At 41.3% G+C, this 15,850-nt stretch overlaps 1 protein-coding gene across 4 annotated transcripts in view; it reads left to right on the top strand.

Moving 5' to 3' along the window:
* Window positions 1–15,850, top strand: part of kalrna (kalirin RhoGEF kinase a) — a 747,932-nt gene that overhangs the window by 364,051 nt on the left and 368,031 nt on the right. The window lies entirely within an intron of this gene.

The raw sequence follows: 15,850 nt of genomic DNA, 5'->3' as shown, positions 1-15,850 counted from the left end.
GGAGCATAAACATTTACCAAAATAACAGATATCTGAAAGAGAGAGCCAGAGACTATAATAAAGCGACCATTAGGGTCACTGATTACATCAGATGGTGTGAACTGCATTCTTTTGGTGATTAATATTGCCACCCCCCTGGACCTACTATTAAATCTGGAATGAAAAACCTGACTAATCCATGCTTTACGAAGTCTATTATGGTCCTCCACTCTTAAATGTGTCTCTTGTAGAAATAGTATATCAGCTTTTAATTGTTTCAGATGAGAGAAAACTTTAGCTCTTTTAACCGGACCATTAAGCCCCTTTACATTCCAAGAAATAAACCTCACAGGGTGGCCTCCATCAGCTGCACTCATGGTAACCATATCAAAAGACACACAGGGCCTACAATCCAAAACAGTGTGAGGGTATAAATTGCACACAATAACCCACAATAAAAAGAAAGTCTGATCAATCCGTAACACACAAAAGAATAAACTGCCATGGTAATCCCCCAAAACACTCCCCCCACCCCTTTACACAAACAAAAAAACCCAATTAACCCCCGAAACCTAGATCTACCTCCCCAATTGAGGATGATCGCAGGCAGTACCCAACAAAAAACTTCCAAGGCGTCCCCCATAGAACCCAACTTTCAATCTAATCTAGGGTGGCTCCCCTCCCTAAAATTTATCCTATCATTTATACTACCTTTAATATAACATATAGGCTAAAGATAACACAGGTCAAGCTAAGCATTAAAAACAAAAAAAAAACACACTAGGCAACTTAAACACCCGAGATATAAATCCCAAATATTTACATTTTGCTGGTTGAAAGTTTTTGTTAATCAGTTTCGGCAGCATAGCAGTTCGACCCGATCGCGTTCCACAAATTAAACTGGAAAAAATGAACAAAGAAGTGGATTGTGAAAATTAACAGTTTGCTTCGGCATGAGGCCCCTTCAATGCTGCACGAATAACCTAAAAAAAAAGTCATTGCTCTTCTCATTCTTCTTCTCCCCAGCGTGAATGGTAAAACTCTTTGGCCGCCTCTGGTGTATTGAAATAATGCTTTTTACCTTCATGCATGACCCGGAGCTGGGCGGGATACAAGAGGCCGAACCTGACCCCTTTCCCGTAAAGCAGGGATTTCACCTCCTTGAAAGCTGCTCGTTTTTTACCCAGCTCCGCACTAAAATCTTCATTAAAAAACACGCGGTGTCCGCGGAAATACAGCTCCTGCTTCCGTCTGTTGATGATGCGTTGCTTATCTTGAAAGGAGTGAAAGCAAACCAGGAACATTCTTGGTCTCGTTTGCTTGGCTCCAGAGACACCGGATGGTTTACGTCCGACTCGGTGAGCACGCGAAAGTACGAGAGGACTTGGGAAAAAATTTGTCCCCAGCACTTCGTCAAAAAACTCGGTCATAAATTTAACAGGGTCCGAACCTTCCAAATTTTCAGGAATGCCGACCACTCTCAAATTAGATCTCCGCGACCGATTTTCGAGGTCATCTAGCTTTCCCTTCAGAACTGCGTTTTCGCTCTGCAACGCTGCAATGGCGGCTTCGGCGCTCACCAGTCGGTCACTGTAATCATTCAGGCCGTCTTCAACCCCACGAATGCGTTCGTCGTGTGTCTCGTAAGCAGACATAATTTGTTCCATGGTAGCATTCACTGGTGATAAAGCATCTTCAAGTTCCCTTTTTAGGGCAGAATGCACCGCTTGCGTCATGTCAGTAATAAGCACTAAACGAAGCCTCTCCAAGTCATCGGGTAGGGCAGGTCCGGGACCAGCTCCAGCAGCGTGCAACGGCGCCATTACTGTAACATCAGCCTTCTTGCTCGAGGCTTCGCTATCTTTTTCCCCAGCTTTACTTCGAAGGTACATTCTACTTGCCATTTCAATGTCCAGCTATGTCCCGCGTTGTTCACAATGGTAAGTATCCAGTTATCTCGAGCATACGGCAAAGATAAACAGGTAGATTTTCAATAAAAATCGGGAGCCACATTCACACGCACCGACTCACTCCATACTCGACGCCGGAAGTCAAGTTCACCTTTTAATGCTACATGCACAAAATCATTGGAAAGTGAACAGCAGAGCATGCCTGTGTGATGTGACAGGACATTAATATGGACAGGACAGGACATTAACATACCAAACTGGAAGCATGGTTCATGATAGTAGATGACAGAGGGGAAATACAGAGGTATCAATGTACAATAATTGCTGTGACACTGATGCTTACATTTCTTTGGCATTTCTAAAATAATGATCAGGTAATGGATGATGGGGGTGGTTCAGATATTGTAATTACTACTGAAAGTGGGCTGAACTAGGCACGTCAGGGTAATCCAAGGTATCTGTTTCGCTACAATTACCTCCTGGTGGGAAGACATGAAAATTGGATTTCAGTCGAAAGTTATACAGGGAGTCAGCCACAGTCGAATCGGGAATTCAAATAGTCAAGGATTGATGTTTGGGACTATTGGCATTGGGTTTAATTTCCCTAGCCACAGACAAGGAATGGTGCCAATTGATGTAGGAGGCATGCAAATGCAACTCAGAATGGAAAATGTCTCATTGAATGTTCAGAGAAATGCAAAGTGATCTAGGAATGACCAGCTTTACATTTTACCCAGTGGTAAGTCCATTTATAATTGCATTACATGATCAGTGTTTGGGTGGTGGGGTAGAGATACATCTCTACCAAAGGAGATGTACGGTTCTCCTTCCCTCCAATAGCCTACAGCTCATCCTTGGGTAAGGCAGGACAAGTTTATTTGTATAGCACTTTTCAAACACAAGGCAGTTCAAAGTGTTTTACGTAAAACAAAATATAAAAATAAAACTTCAAATTTCAGACAATATGAAGAGAATTAAAGCATACAAAAAAATTAAAGAAATAAAAGTTACAGTGTAGGAGATTCTAATTAAAAGCTACAGCAAAAAGAAAAGTTTTACGCCTCGATTTAAAAGATCTTAAAGTTGGGGCAGACTTCAGATCCTCTGAAAGGTTATTCCAGATATGTGGAGCATAGTAACTAAAAGCTGTTTCACCATGCTTAGTTTTGACCCTGGGGATGGTAAACAGACTAGCCCAGATGACCTGAGAGCTCAGGAAGGTTCAGAGTGTAGCAAGAGATCGGAGATGTGTTTTGGCTGTAGAGCATTCAGTGCTTTATAAACCAGTAGTAATATTTTAAAGTCAGTCCTCTGATGGACAGGAAGCCAGTGTAGTGATCCGAGAACTGGAGTGATGTGATTTATTGGTCTTAGTGAGGACTCTAGCAGCAGCGTTCTGAATGAGCTGCAGCTGTCTGAGGGATTTTTTTTTATATACAGGGACCTAGAAAATGCTATTACAATAGTCAAGCCTACTGAAAATAAATGCATGGGCGAGTTTTTCTAGATCTTGCTGAGACATAAGCTCTTTAACTCTCGGTATATTTTTTAAGATGGTAGTAGGCTGACTCTTCTTCAATTGTCTTAATGTGGCAGTTAAAATTTAAGTTGGAGTCCATCACAACACCAAGGCTTCTTGCTTGGTTTATAGTCAATAATGACAGGGATTCTAAGTGAGCACTGACCTTTAATCTTTTTTTTGGCACTATTAACAATTATTTCAGTTTTCTCTTTGTTTAACTGGTGGAAATTTTGGCTCATCCAATCAGTGATTTGTTTAATAGTTTTTAGTGATCGTATATGACCACAGTCACTTGATGACAATGTTATATAAATCTGAGTGTCATCAGCATAATTGAGGTAAGATATTTTGTTGCTTGCCATGATCTGAGCTAGAGGGAGCATGTATATCTTAAACAGAAGAGGCCCTAGTATGGACTCTTGAGGCATTCCACATATCATTTTTCTTCAGTCAGACACACAGCTACCAATCGATACAAAATAGACCCTACCCTGTAAATACAATTTGAACCACTTCAAGACTGTGCCAGAAAGACCCACCCATTTTCCCAGTCTGTCCAGTAATATGCTGTGATAAACTGTGTCAAAAGCAGCACTAAGATCCAATGGACCAAAAACTGAAATTTTACCGTCATCATGGTGTAAACGGATGTCCATTTAAAACCTTCACCAGAACAGTCTCAGTGCAGTGGTGTTGTCGAAATCCAAACTGGAAAACATCCATGCAGTTGTTTAGTCCCAAAAAGCTGTTAAGTTGCTGATAAACAACCTTTTCAATAATTTTACTTAAATATGGCAAGTTTGATATAGGCCTGTAGTTATTCATTGCTGAGGATTACTGAGGCATCGAGGAGTAGCACCTACTTAGCCCCTCGGTCAGGGTCACGCGAATCCATGGGAGCAGATGGGGGATGGTCGTATGAGCAGCTGGTGCATATCACAAGTCCTGGTTATGCAACCACTGACGCCAGGCAGACAATCTCTGAAGAGATAGTGGCTGGGGTCATCCGTCTTGTAAAGACACCGCCCAGAAGGAGGAAATGGCAAACCACTTCTGTAGAATTTGCCAAGAGCAATCGTGGAGCATGATCATGCATGTCATATGATGCGGTACATAATGATGGTTATGACATGGTCAAATTTCCATATCTGGAAGGAGCAGCCTTGGGCTGTAGAGTTATGCCTAGATATGTCAAAGAAAGAATATTCATAGTGAGTAGTGCACATGGATCAGGGCTGAAGAAGCACTAATATTTTGCAGGCCTGTAGGTTTACAGAAGTTTACAAACATAGAAAGGGAAAAGGTCAGAGAAAATGCAGCAGAGTTGAGAACTTTAGATCAATAAACATTGGCTGAAGAATGATGGCTCCCCAGTATGGTTTATTTATGGGGAGTAGAATTTTAGCTGTGCTGAAATCTTTGGAGAACGGGTGTCTAGCCAGGAGAGTATTAAAATGTTAAAAATACTTAAAGCATGAATTGTGATTTTAGCAGCAGCTGGACAGAGGCAGAAGCAGAGACTGCAATATTACACGAGTGGAAATAGGTAGCTTTTGCAATAGAAAATGTATACAAGATAAGAAATTCATCCCAGAATTTAAAAAACAACGGTGCCTAATAAGATAATTAGTTGAACCCTCAAAACATCAGGCGCAGATGGTGTACGTGATGAGGTTCTGAAGACCGGTGCCAACCAGCTGGTGGGTCAACCTGCGCCCACAAAGAGCAGGGTGAGCTGCCTCAATGAATATCACCCAATGGCACTCATATCTAATGTAATGAAGCCCTTGGAGAGTTTGGTCATGGTTAGAATCAACTGCTGCCTAAGCAAGGATCTGGGCTCACTGCAATTTGCGTATTGACACAATAGGTCTATAACTGATGCAATCTCACTGGCCCTCCATGTGTATCACCTGGACAATAGCAATACTTACATCAGGCTGCTGCTTATTGACTTCAGCTAAGCATTCAACACAATCGTACCCTCAGTTCTAATAAACTAGCACCAAAACATGAGCCGCTTTACCTCCCTCTGCAACTGGATTTTTGACTTCCTCGCTGGAAGACCACAATCTGTGCAGATCAGAATTAACATCTTGTCCTCGCTGACAATCAACACTGCCGCACTGCAAGGATGCATGCTTAGCCCACTGCTCTACTCTCTCGACATCCAGGAATGTGTGGCCAGGCATGGCTCAAGCACCATCTATAAATTTGCTGACAACGTATCTATTGTTGGAAGAATTTCAGGTGGTGATGAGGAGGTGTACAGGAGTGAGACAGATCAGCTGGTTGAGTGGTGTTGCAGCAGCAACACTGCATTCAACATCAATAAGACCAGGGAAATGATTGTGGTCTTCAGGAAGGGGAAGTCAATGGAACGCACACCAGTGATCATTGAGGGATTATCAGTGGAATGGATGAGTAGTTTCAAGTTCCTGGGTGTCAACATTTTTGAGGGGCTGTATTGGCCCAATATATTGATGCAATTACAAAGAAGGCACAGCAGTTGCTACATTTCATTAGGAGTTTGAGGAGAATTGGTATGCCACCAAAGGCACTCTCACATTTCTGGAGATGTGCTGTGGAGAGTATTCTAACTGGTTGCATCACCATCTGGTATAGAAGTGCTACTGCACAGGACCGATAAAGCTGCAGAAAGTTGTAAACTCTGCCTGTTACATGGGGGGGGGGGGCATTGATGGTGGACCCAAAATGCAAGACACAGACACTGCAGTTCAAGGAACAGGACTAGAATTATCGCGATAACAAGGTGAGTCAGGAAGAAATGACACTGGACAATGACACAGGCCCTGGACGAGACTAGGATTCAGGGCCTGGGCTAGGACTTGGGCTAGAAGCATGGAACCCAGACCTGGAACTAGGAACCAGGAGCCTGGACTAGGAACTCTGAACTTCAGAACCAGAGTCTGGACAAGGACCCGGAACATGGGTCTTGGTTGGGACTCGGAATCTGGGTCTTGACTCGAAACCGGAACCCGGATCTAGGCCAGGACTCGCAACTAAGATCTTGGCCAGGACAGGACAAGAAACTCCAGCGCAGGACGAGGAACTTGGGCTCGGCCTGGTTAGTCTCTTGGGTACAGAGCAGGGACTCCTCCTAGGAGTGCAGGGCCGGGACCCTTTCTAGGACACAGGGCCAGGATGACTGCCGAGGTAAACTGCCAAGGATTCAGATGGGGACAATCCAGCACAGGGCAAGAATCTCCTGGGCTGGGCGAGGACACGAAGCTCAGACTTGGACAAGGCTGGAACACGGCACCTGGACTTGGTATTGGAACACAGGAACACAGGACCTTGGACTGGAGCACAGGAACACAGAGCCAGGACCCTTCCTTGGGAACACAACTTAGGGCCAGGGCTTTACACAGAGTCAGGACCCCTCCTTGGGAACAGGACATAGGGCCAGGACTCATACACAGACATAGACACTAAACACAGTGACACAAAGAGACAGTTCCAAACTCAACAATAGATAGTTCCTTATCTTGGCATGGCAAGGCTCCAGTCTCACTCTGGTGGTTGAACTGGACAGCGATACAGGCAAGGTAGCAGGCGAAGGTAACAGATGAAGATTAGTGCTGAAGTAACTGTTGAGATAAACTGCCAAAGTAACTGCCAGGGATTCAGAAGAGAGGGGAGAGAGAACAGTCCAGCAGCCAAAGCTGTCTGTCTGTATCTTGTTTTACGGCGGTTGGCATCCAGCTTAATGGTGCATTACCGCCACTCTCTGCTCCAGAATGTGCACTAGACATACATTCTAAATCCCTTCACCCAATCGCGCACGTGTACACACACACACACACACATATATTTACAAACCTACACTTCACCCTCCATCTTTGACCATCCTAGTATCCTACTCCTGTTTATTCGTCATATTCTATAAAAAACCCCTGTACCCCTTAAAAATGCTAAAAATACCCGGACTTGTGCTCTCTCACCCATGCCCAGCAACCCTTTTAATGTGAATTCCTGCATCCCCAACTCCCTTAAATTATTTCTCATCATCTCTCTCTGTATCCCATACTTCCTGCAACACAAAACTACATGTTCTACTGACTCCTCTTCCTGACATTCCTCACACAATCCTGTCCGGTGTTTCCCTATCATTTTCAATGTTTTGTTTAATGCACAATGCCCCAGCCTTAACCTAGTCCACACAGTTTCCTCTCTTCTGTTTCCATCACCTACCCTAATAACTGCAACACTCTTTTGTATTTGATATAAATGCCTCCCTTTCCCCTCCCTGTCCCATCTTTCTTGCCACATTCGGTTGACTTTTTCCCAGATTACACACTTAACCTCTGCTTTACTGATACTAATGTGCATTTCCACATTTTCTTTCTTTAACGCCCTCTTTGCCACCCTCTCATTCCCCTTCACCCCTACATGTGCTGGAACCCATAGAAATTTTACCTGACCTCCCTGATTTGCAATTCTTGTAACTAACTGAAGGACTTCATAAAGTACATCTTGCCGACTGTTTGTGTGAAAAGACCTTAAACTTGCTAGAACTGAGGATGAATCTGAACATATCAATGCTTTGGCTTGTCTGGCTTTCTGCACCCATTGCAACGCAACCAACACTGCCAGCATCTCCACTGTAAACACCCCTAACTTATTAGATGTTCTTCTGCTGATTCCAATTTCTTTTGCTGGTATTACCACCCCAAACCCTGTCACTCCTGTTTCAGGTTCCTTCGCACCATCCGTATAAATGTGAGTGTAATCACTATACTTTTCCATCACATGACAGTTAAATGCATTTACCAAATCTGTTTTATATCTTTCTTTCCTTTTTACCTCTAACAAATGCCAGTCTATGTCAGGCCATACAAGCTTCCATGGAGCTACAACCGGATAAACTACTGAAGGACTTATCCTCAGATCAAATACTCCACATTCTTTCGCAATATCATTCCCTACCCAACTAAAGGTGTCCCTCTGAAACCTCCCATTTTCCCAGCACTCCTGCAACACTCCTTTAGTAGGGTGAGAATCATTGTGCCCCTGCAAGTTAGCCCAGTAGTTTGCCATCAGTTGCATCCTTCTTAGTTCCAAAGGCATTATTCCCATTTCTACCTGTAGTGCTGACACTGGTGACATTTTAAAAGCCCCACTGCACACCAGCAGCCAAAGCTGAATCCAGGAGCTATTTATGTAGGCAGCCCGAAACTAGAATCAGGTGCCTCAATTAAGGCACCCAATGGAACAAGGGGTAACAGGAAAACCCGGAATAATGAATCAACGGACCGGACCGTGAACCAGATTGCGGCCTTCACGGACCGGACCATGACACTGTCAGCTTCAGCATGACTACTAGCCTCCCCAGCATCTGAACACCTTCAGAAAACAATGACTCTAAAAGGTGGCATCCATCAATAAGGACCCCCACCATCCAGATCAATGTCTCTTCTTACTGCTACCATCAAGGAAAAGGTACTGGAGCCTGAAGACACACACTTAACATTTCAGGAACAGCTTCTTCCCCTCCGCTATCAGATTTCTGAATGGACAATGAACCCATGAACACTACCTCACTATTTTTTTCCCTCTCTTTTGAAACCACTTCTATAGTTTAATTTTCTTTTTTATATATGCTTATTGTAATTTATAGTTTTTATTATTATACATTACAATGTACTGCTGCTACTGAACAACAAATTTCACAACATATGCCAGTGATATTACACCTGATTCTGATTCTGAAGGACAAAGGATTTAGAATTGGGTGTAGTTTGACGTTTCTATTCTTCCAGTACTTAAAGTAAATGGAAGTTCATCAATGAGTAGATATCAGACTGTCTGACAATAATGAGGCTGCAAATTGTTCAGAAAGGCAAACGTTGTTTAGAAAGGCAATAAAAAAACTGAATTAAATCAAAAGGCGCCGTATGGAAAGAGGAAGATGCCATGAAGATACAAAGAGTTAAGAATGGTGAAGACACCAGGAAAAGCAATGGTGGGAAAAACACTAATTAAGTGACCCCATTGCTTCAGAACTATATAGTAGAGAGGGGTATTTGCAATAAGTCATGTTGTTGACTAATGTCAAAGTCTATAGTGATGTCAGGAAACATGATTGTTTGGAGTGATATGGAGTGATAGTGAACCAAGATCATAGTAACAAAAGTTGTTATTTATTCCTTTATGTTACTGGAATGGAAACACATTTGGAAGTATTTAAGCACAAAGTTGTGGCAAAAATAAGGACAGATTTGGTAAGTAACAACATGTGCAATCACTTGGAGAGGAAAGATAGTTTCAAAATGGCAAAGTAATAATTTAAAGTGTCAGTAATTATAGAGGGGCAAGGAGGAGTTTGGGTGTGTAACAGTTTAACAGGAATGGAATCGATGAAAGAGGAGGTGGATCTCAGCAACAGGTCAGATCGGATAGTCTTGTGAATTGCTAGTCTCTAAAGGGGCAAACGTTGTGCAGTCGAGAATCATACTTTAATCCTTCTGTAAGAGTGACTAGCCAATGATGTTGTGTCAACATCTTAACCTACTCCAAGCTAAATCTAACACTTCCCTTCCATATTGTTCTTTCATCCATATGCCTCTCTAAGAGTCTCTTATATGTCCTACTGTGTCTGCCTCCAGCACCACCCCTGGCATTGTGTTCTGTGCACGCACCACTCTCTGTGTAAAAAAAAAACCTTCCCTGACATACCACAATACTTCCCTCCAATCACCTTAAAATTATGAGTTTTGTATTATTTAAAGCTGCCCTGGAAAAAAGGCACTGATTTTCCACTCTATCAATGCCTCTTATCATCTAATATACAGTACCTCTATCAAGTTACCACACATTCTCCGTTACTTCACTCAGTCCTTCCTCATAAAACAATGTCTCTAATCCATGCTGGTAAATCTCCTCTTTAAAGCTTCCATATCCTTCCTATATGAGGTGAGAGCTGAACACAATACAATAAGTGTGGTTTAACCAGAGTTTTACAGGGCTGCAACATTACCTCACGGCTCTTGAATTCAGTCCCCAATTATTGAAGGCCAACACATGGGGTCCCAGAACACATCCTATATTCCATCATTCGTTTAATATCCAAAAATCAATCAATATCTATTTTAAATACTTTCTTGATTGAGTATGTTGGGTAAAGAATTCCACAATTTCACCACTGAGTGAAAATATTTAGTTTCATCTGAGTCTCAAGTGACTTAATTGCACTCTCTACTTTCTCTTTGGTAACCAATCCTAAATCCACATAACATTATGATCACATATGGTCAGATTTGTTCAGTGACCTCAAATGTGGTTCCTTATTGAAAGTCTTGAGAAGAATCCAATTATATTTCATCCCCTGGTACCTCCTTATCTATTCTGCTAGTTATAATCTCAAAAAAAAGTAACAGATTTATCAACATGATTTCCTTTTTCATAACTACCGGTTAACTCTGCCTAGTTCTATTGTTATCCTTCGTATGATCTGTTACCATGTTCATCATAATAGTTTTGAGCTTTTTCCATGCTTGGTAGGTTAACTGGTCATTGTAAATTGACCCATGATTAGGCTAGGACTAGATAGTGGGATTGCTCAGTGGCACAGCTCAAAGGACTGGAAGGGCCTATTCCACTCTGTATCTCAATAAAAAAAAATCTGTGGAAGTTGAGAGGGTAATGTCCAATGCTTCTATTATCTTCAAAACCATCTCTTTCAGAATCCTAGGTTGCAGCCAATTAGGACTGGGTAATTTATTAACACTCTGTTCCATTAATTTCTCTGATATTTTGTTGCTTATGTTGAATTTTTTCAACTTCTCATTCACTTGAAAACTATTGTTCTCCGCTATTCCGAATAATTTTTCAAGCAATTCTGTGAAGACAGACGCAAAAAAATGTTCAATTTCCCAGGCATTTCTGTTTGTCAATTCTAAATTAACAAGGGATGTGTTTTATTTTCAGTGGTCTTTCCTTCTATAACAGCTCTTACAAGCTGCTCTTCGTTTGCTCACAGCATTATTCTCATATTCTCTTTTCTCTCTCCTTAGTAACTTCTTGATCATCTGGAACTGAGAGAAAATATAGTAAATAGTTCTACTATTTATGACAGCATATTTAAAAGGAATTTAGGCAGGCACACGGATAGGGAGGAAGGCCGTGGGCCAAGTGTACACAAATGGGATTTGTTTAAACTGACATCAGGACAGAGGAACTTCTTGTGTGGTATTGTTCTATCATCCATGTTTGTAGAATCCAGAACCAAAGAGTTATTATATAAAAATCTGAGCCAGGACTTTTGGGAATGAAATTAGAAGTGCACCTAGACAGAAAAGAGAGAAATTTCAAACTCACATCTACAAACAGAGATAGATTTGGCTTGAATTGTTAATTTTAAATCAGAGATCTACAGAATTTTATGGAAAAAATTAATAAAAATAAAAGGCGGTACCCCAAATATTGAGCTGGATCATTAGTTCAAGGTTGTAAAGGATCCAGTTCTGCTCCTGCATTATTTTCATTTTCTATGTTCTTCAAGCTAAAATTATCATAAAAGCAGATTATGTAATCATCATTCTGTCAATGCTTATGGACATCAATTGCACAGAATGACTACGTCAGGTCTTCTCAGTCTCCATAGAGTCACCTGCCACTCATTTCTAACTCATCACCTATTTAAACCCAGCTCTCATCCACATTTCCCTCATACAAACCAGCCAGCTTCAAGCAATTAGTCTGAGCCTCCAGTTGCCTTGTTGGCACGGTATTTCATATTGGCTCCCTCTTGTTTTGGGCCCTTCATGGCTCGTTACTTTTGTAGTTTATTATTAAAGCTATCGTTCATTGCTGAATCGTCTCTGCAGCTCTGCTTTTGGGTCAAGCCCCTCTACATTTCCTGACAAGAGGAGTAAACCAGCGATTGAACCAGCAGAGTTTGCTTGCCTGAAGGAAGTCATCCGTCGACGTGTGCACATGATCGAGAAGCAGCTGGGAACCATTGACCATCTGCTCGCTCCTCTCCATCTCAATACAGTAACTCTGCACCAGTCAACTTCCTCCCTCGGAGACCCCAATTCTTTTGCCTGAATACAGTGTCCTGTCCCAGTGTGTCTTGCACTTTGAACTCCAGCCATCTCTGTATTTTACGGACCGAGTCAAGATTGCCTTTGTCATCTCTCTCTTGACTGGGTGAGCTCTGACCTGGGCTGCCAGTAACTGGGACAATAAGTCCCCCATCTGCAACCGCTATGAAGATTTCACCGCTGAGTGTTTGGTCATCCAGGAAGTGGAAGCGGGGCAACAGACTGAACACTTTGCCTGCATCAAGGCTCACACTCGGTACAGTACTGGATTACACCGTGGAATTCAGGAACCTCGTGGCAGAGTGCAGCTGGAACGTAGAAGCACTACTGACCCATGACCATCATGATCTCTCGGAAAGACAAGCTGTCTACCTGGCAGAGACCCACTGTCCTTGGAAGCCTCACCAATCTGGCTCTCCGTATTGACAAGCGTCGTATGGAATACGAACCAGAGCCCCGCTTCCGTTCCCAGAACCATTTCAGGCTGCAGGACCCTCATCATCAATCCCTCCAGAACCCACACAGTTAGATCACCCTACACTCCCCCAAGAGCAGGAGTGTCACTGGAGAAACGACTGTATGCTTACTGCAGAGCAGCCAATCACCCATGCATAAAACCATAAGACCACAAGATATAGGAGCAGAATTAGGCCATTTGACCCATTGAGTCCGCTCTGCCATTTAAATGCCCACTCCATCTGGAAAACTTGTGCTGCAGTTGCCTCTCATCCTTCATGAATGAAATTTTTACAATAAGGACTACAGTAGAGTGATCAATCTTATGCCAACATACCAGACTCCTTAATCACAATCTCTGTGCATGTCTAGTCCCACCAGAAGGACCGAACAACACAGGTGACAGGAGAGAGTAGATTTCCTGAAATATATCACTATTCCCTTATTCTTGTGATATCTAAATCTGATACTTCCATGCCAATAGCAGACTTCATGAACTTTCATGTGAGGTTCAAGAAGGTGATTAACACCACCTTCTCAAGGACTGTTGAGTAAGGACAAAGTTCTTTGCAGGATCCTCATTTATTAGGCTGCTCATAATTACCATTCCTCTGTATTTCCATTGTTTAAAATCTCTAATGACAAATATTTATTGGATAATTCAAAATATGTTGATTTTTTTTCTATTTTCATGCTATTATATCATTTTTTGCATGGCAGTTTGATGTTTTTCTTTGGGTAGGTTGGTTGCATGGTTCTTGTTTCATGGCTGTCTGTGGGGAAGACAAACTTCAGGGTTGTATACTGTATATGTACTTTGATAAATAAATGTACTTTGAACTTCAAACATATTACTTGTGTTCTACTACCTTTCACTCCTTTCTACTACCTTCCTTTTCCAATGTGAACTTTAGCAAGAAATACCTCAGCTTTTTCTTAGTATTGACCTTTTGAAGTTACTTTTTAGCTAAAAGCTAGCCACACTCAAACAAATCATGTTCTGACTCAACCTGACAGGGTCTGGTAACTGCTATCCAAATAATCTGCCATCAGTCAATTATAGCATAAACCAAAATATTCAATTCAAATACTAAAATGCTGTGTCATGTGTTCAGATATGAGGCTGATTGACAACTTTAGCACTGGACAGACATTCATCAATTTTATGAAGCTAATATTTTGAAGTGTAAATCAATCATCTTTTTGAATGTTTAACTGATTTTAAATAATTGTTGAGATTTTACTCAAATGGAACTTTGAAAAGAATTCCCTGAGATGGATAGTATGCGTAATAATTGAAGAAAAGATTTAGAAACATCTAATCAAAAACCCACCATAGGAATAATGTTAGCATTATAGGTAAAACTAATGTTTTCTGCAAATGAATTTGTACGATCTAAAACTATAGTAACATTTAGATTTATTTATTTACTTCCTTAATGAACCTTATGTTTGCAATTAGTGTCTTTACAATTGGTTTTCTTTTGACTTCAAAATGAATGCTAATGAATCACAGAATAAAATCAATATATGAAGCAATTTAAAAAAGCATCTTAGCTAAAATGACTCAGATTTTGACCAGTTTTGCATGCAATTCCACTCAGAACTGCCTTTATTTCTCAACAAAAATGTCAGCATAAGGAGCCCCATGCATGGGCAGTGAGAAGGGTCTTGCATGCCATTTTCTCTCTGTCATTCTGTCATTGAACTTCAGATTGAGTCAAATGGCAGGGTAGAACTTGCTGAGGTCTCCACTGCTTGGTTGGTTAATCCTGTAAGAATAAAGCAGCTTTAATGAAAAAAAGGTTTGATGATTTTAACATTTTATCTATTGTGTCATTTTTAAATCTTTTATTACTACAAATTCATATTTTTACAGGATTCATTTGTCATTGTTCTTGATTCAGAATCACTGCAAAACGAAAACGGTTGTAACAGATGGCAGTTCTCAAAGTGTGTTTTTCCTGGGTGATGTAAGTTAACAGAGAGTATCAGACTGAAAGGGAAACTTCTGAGGGGGCAGATTTTAATGGTAGACCTGATAACTGGGATAACATTAGAATTCAACAAAAGGTAACAAAAAAGATAATAAAAAGAAGGTTAAAAAAGCGATGAAGTCAAAGTAACAAAGTACATGAAAAAGGACTGAATGGATGTATTTAAGTATATGAAGAGAGAGGTCCAAATGAACATTGCCCCCTTGGGGAATGAGTTATGGGAAACAAGGAAACAGCAAAGGAGATATCAGAGGATTTAAATAAATATTTTGCACACTTCTTTATGGTAGAAGACACTGCAGATGTTCAATTAACATTGAGTACAACTGGGGAGGATCTAAGTATGATAACATCACTGAAGAACTGAAGAGTATCTATCTCAGAATATGGAAAAAACTCATTTAAGTCCAAAATGAAGAATCTCTTCTGAAAGAGGGCTGTGAGCCTGGAGGACTCCCTGTCTCAGGGAGATGTGGGGGAAGAGTCTTCAGGCATATTTAAGGCTGAAATGCAGAAACATCTAATCAGTGAGGGAATCAAGGATTATGCAGAAAAAGCAGGAAAGTGGATCTGAGGAATATCAGATCAGCTATGAATCTGTTGAGTGGTGGAGCATCCTCAAGGGCCCAGACAGCCTGCTGTTCCAGCTTGTTATCATCTTACCGTGGAGTTTCATGAGTAGAGATGACTCTGATCCATCTTTATGATTTAGTACATTGTTAAAGACCCTACCACCACTTAGGACCTTACTGATTGGCACTGGAATCATCTACACCAACCAGACTGACCTTCTCGATCTGCAGAGGGGAACATGGAAGATGAGTAGTCAGAAAAATGTGGGCTAATATTTTACCTGGATCATTGGCCAATGGAAACAGTATCATGATTTAATAAACAAATATTTACCTAAGAGATATG

The sequence above is a fragment of the Mobula hypostoma genome, chromosome 6, assembly GCF_963921235.1.
Source record: "Mobula hypostoma chromosome 6, sMobHyp1.1, whole genome shotgun sequence".
Lineage (NCBI taxonomy): Eukaryota > Metazoa > Chordata > Chondrichthyes > Myliobatiformes > Myliobatidae > Mobula > Mobula hypostoma.
The sequence above is the reverse complement of the archived record's forward strand: the minus strand, read 5'-3'. Positions and strand labels throughout refer to the sequence as shown.